This window comes from Pteropus alecto, unplaced genomic scaffold (genome assembly GCF_000325575.1).
Source record: "Pteropus alecto unplaced genomic scaffold, ASM32557v1 scaffold72, whole genome shotgun sequence".
Lineage (NCBI taxonomy): Eukaryota > Metazoa > Chordata > Mammalia > Chiroptera > Pteropodidae > Pteropus > Pteropus alecto.
In genome coordinates, this window is record NW_006436811.1 from 10,327,516 (window position 1) to 10,331,783 (window position 4,268).

The window sequence follows — 4,268 nt, forward strand, 5'->3', positions numbered from 1 at the left end:
CGTGGCCTCTTGGATGGGCTGGGACTGGGTCGAATTGTGGCTCTGGGAACTCCTGTGTCCACACTCCCGGAAGGCGGATGTGCTTGCAACGACATGCCATCCCAAGAGACCTGGGGACAACATAGCCTTTTGTTCTAAAACCCACCATATATATATGTGCATATATTTTCACATATATGCACACATATATATGGGAGCTCTGGCATTACACACTGAATTCACGTGCATTGTGAGCCAAAAGCGCAGACTTCCGAGAAATTTCGTACTTGCGGCGAAGGCACAGGCATCCCAGGCCCTGGGGCTTTGTAGGGAATGTTCAATCTTCTGCCGGTAGTGGGGACAGACTTGTGACAAGCCCTCAGGGTACAATTGAGCTCCTTGAGGCAGAAAATTTGTCTACTTCCTCTCTGTATCCTCATGCATACATACTTCAGGGCCACCCACAGGGATGTGCCCAGGGATGTGCCCAGGGATGCTTAGGCCCGCCCTTCCACCGTCCCATCTCCCCCTCCATCCTCTTCAAAGAAGATTCCCATATGGCACCCTTCACCTGGTAAAAAGAGGTCAGTTTGCTGAGACGTCAGACAGCTTGGGTCTGTATCTGACTCAGCCACTTATTAGCTGTGTGATCACCTCTCTGAGACTTAGTTTTCTTAATTTTGAATGAGTGTACAGGAACCATCACAACCAGCCCAGGCAGCAAGGTGAAGGTGATGGAGGTGTCTGCTCCAGTCCAGAAGTCTGATATCAAATTTCAAAAGCAGGAAGTGAACAGAGTCCTTAGGAAGGAGCCCCTGGGCCTCTTGGATGTGAAGGGACCAGGTTGAATTGTGGCTCTGGAGGCCCCGTGTCCGCCATGTGATTTTGTCACTTACTAGCCATGTGATCACCTCTCTGAGACTTAGTTTTTTAATTTTGAATGAGAATCCACGGACCACCAAGACCATCCCAGGCAGATAACTCACGGGGGGAAGGTGTCTGCTCTAGTCCAGAAGTTTCATTTGAAATTGAGAAACGGGAAGGAGCAGAGAGGCCTCAGGAAGGAGCCCCGGGGCCTCTTGGATGAGCTGGGACTATGTCGAATTGTGGCTCTGAGACCCCCTGTGTCCACACTCCCAGAAGGCGGATGTGCTGGGAAAAGCCTGCCATCCCTAAAGACAATACAGCCTTTTGTTCTAAAACCCACCATATATATGTGTGCATATATATTCTTATGTGTGCATATATTCTTATATGTGCATATATTCTTATATATGCACATATATATATGGGAGCTCTGGCTTACACACTCAATTCACGTGCTTGTTATCAAAAAGTGCAGACTTCTGTGAAATTTCTCACTCGTGGCAAATGCACAGGCTTCCCAGGTCCTGGAGCTTTGTAGGGAATGTTCAATCTTCTGAGCGTAGTTGGGTACAGATGTTTGATAAGCACTCAGGGTCCCATTGAGCTTCTTGGGGCATAAAATATGTCTAATTCCTCTCTGTATCCTCATGCAGACTTCAAAGCCACCCACAGACAGTGTGCCCAGGGATGCTTTGGCCCGCCCTTCCATCTTCCCATCTGTCCCTCCATCCTTGTCGAGGAAGAAGCCAAAATGGCATCCTTCAGCTGGTAGAAAGAGGTCCGTTAGGGAAACTCCAGACACCTGTTGGTCTGTATCTGACTCTTTCACTTATTAGCTGTGTGATCACCTGCATGAGACTTAGTTTTCTGAATGTTGAATGAGTATACAGAATCCATCATGACCAGCCCAGGCAGAAAGGTGACGGAAAGGAAGGTGTCTTCCCCAGTCCACAAGTCTGATATCAAATTTAAAAAGCAGGAAGGAACAGAGGCCTCAGGAAAGAGCCCCTGGGCCTCTTGGATGAGAAGGGACCGGGTTGAATTGTGTCTCTGGAAGCCCCTGTGTCCACATTCTGATTCTATCACTTATTAGCCGTGTGATCACATCTCTGAGACTTAGTTTACTTAATTTTGAATGAATATCCACGGACCACCAAGACCTTCCCAGGGAGAAAAGTGCCAGGGAGGAGGTGTCTGCTCTAGTCCAGAAGGTTCATTTCATATTGAGAAAGCGGGAAGGAGCAGAGGCCTCAGGAAGGAGCCCCGGGGCCTCTTGGATGAGCTGAGACTATGTTGAATTGTGGCTCTGGGACCCCCTGTGTCCACACTCCAGAAAAGCGGTTGTGCGTGGAACAGCCTGTCTTCCTTAAAGACCTGGGGGCAACACAGCCTTTTGTTCGAAAAACCAAGCTTTGATGATGCCATAGTCCTCAGTATAGATGAGGCAAGGTCTCCTTAGCTGGGTACAGGGAGAGGTATAGGTCTTATGTTTCTTAAGAAGCAAAATGGCCTCCTTAGTCTTCTTGTAGCCTTCAACTTTTTCTTCAACCACCAAAGGAAGTTCAGGAAGTTTCTCAATACGATGTCCTTCAGACATGACCAGTGATGGTAAGGCTGAGGCAGCAAGGGCAGAGCAGATGGCATATCACTTCTGTGTTGTGTTCACTCTGCTGTGCCAACGGTGCCAGGTTTTGTTTGGATCAAACTTGCAGCTTCCACGGGACATACTGCCAGAAGCACCCTGGCCAGAACGATGAGTCCCACTGCCTCAAACTCTGGGGATTTGAGTCACAGCTCTGCCAATACTCCACGACTCAGCACTGGTTTGATGACCTGCTAATTCACGGACAGCACAGGGCTGTCTATTGTTTTTGCGCAAGTTGGTGTGAACAAAGTTCACAATATCTGGTCAAATGGGAGCCTTGAACACAGCTGGCACAGTCACTTTTTTGCCAGATGATTCCCTTTTTTCAGAGTACACCAGTATCAGTGGATGAGCACAGGTCCTGGCGGGAAGAGGAGTCCACGCCCCTCTCAACCCGGTGGCTTCCACAAGAAAAGGAAGGCTTATCAGTCTCTTTTGTCCAGCCAAGCATCAGAACCCATTTTCTATGTTTGGGAAATGTTCACCCTTAGGATGCCTTGCCAGATACTCCCCTTTCCAGGCTCCTTGCAGATAAGACATTGGTCTCGGCTCTGTCATTCAGATCCACCTGCTCTTCAGACTGTGAATAAGTAACTAGTGACACCCAAAAGCAGTGCCACCTACATATTTGGACAACATATGGGACTGGGGGTCTGGTCACTAAGACTGCCAGAATGTGCTGTCATATCTGTGCCCAGCAGGAGCTTCAAGATGTCTTTACTTGAGAAGTCCCTTGGTTTGCTTTTAAGAAATGTTTCTAGCTGTAAAATTCCTAAGTTTGCCTCTCAAGCCCTCCGAAGAGAATGTGTAAACTATCCTACATCTTTTAAATAATTTCCATTTTTGGTTTAATTAACCAGAGTCAATTTCTTTTATTAGCATTCAAAAGCCCTGATTGCTACTGAAAGCTGTACCAGATGTTATAGGCAATAGACTTTAAGGAGAAAAAAAGGAGGGAAACTGAAATTTATCCTACCTGTCCTGGGAGCAGATAAGGGGAATAGGAAATCAAGCTGGTGTTAAGAAACTGGACCTCAGCAGCTATCGAAATTAGTGAAAAAACCCAGCTGATCAAATCATCACCTCTTGTCCCCTTGAACAACAGTCCCATTGAAGGCTGGGTTCGTGAGACAAAGTGACTGCTGCAAAAGGGCAGTTGAAGGGTGTAAGGGATTCAAGGACTGTCTGGTACAGCAGTGGACAGTTTACCAGCAGAAAACGACAGCATCAAAATCCTTGACTCTCGGCTCAACTGAAAACCCGTCACTTTCTAAGATGGTTCTAAAAGATTGTAGAACTTCCTTCAGCCACAGTGCTGAGACGATTGGAACCTGCAATCGGAGATTTATCCACTTAGTTGATTACATCAGTTTATAAACTTCCCAAGTCTCTTATGTGGAAATGCCAACTTTGACTAACATAGGATGCTAAGAAGCCATCCCAACGTATGGAAAAAATAAATCTGGAATGGTGTGGGGGTTGGGGGGTGGGTGGAGGGATTGCTTCATTTCTCACAGAGAGAATTGGGATTAGACTCGAAGGCATGGGGGCTGACGTGAGGGTCCTGGACCTCTTATGGTGACAAATGTAAACATAGATTGAGGGAATAATGAAATAATAACGCTTAACACCAAATGAAAAAATAATAAATAAAAAACCAATTTCAAATGGCAGAAGGAATCACAAAGTCACCAGCAGGGACTTAAAAGATCCAGAGGTGATAATTTTCTATCTAATCTCCGTTTAGCTTGTTTATGTGGAAGACAGAGGAGGCAGA

At 46.7% G+C, this 4,268-nt stretch overlaps 1 pseudogene; it reads right to left on the bottom strand.

The window, feature by feature from the left end:
- LOC102891378 overlaps window positions 1–4,268 on the bottom strand; it is a 21,406-nt pseudogene that overhangs the window by 4,245 nt on the left and 12,893 nt on the right.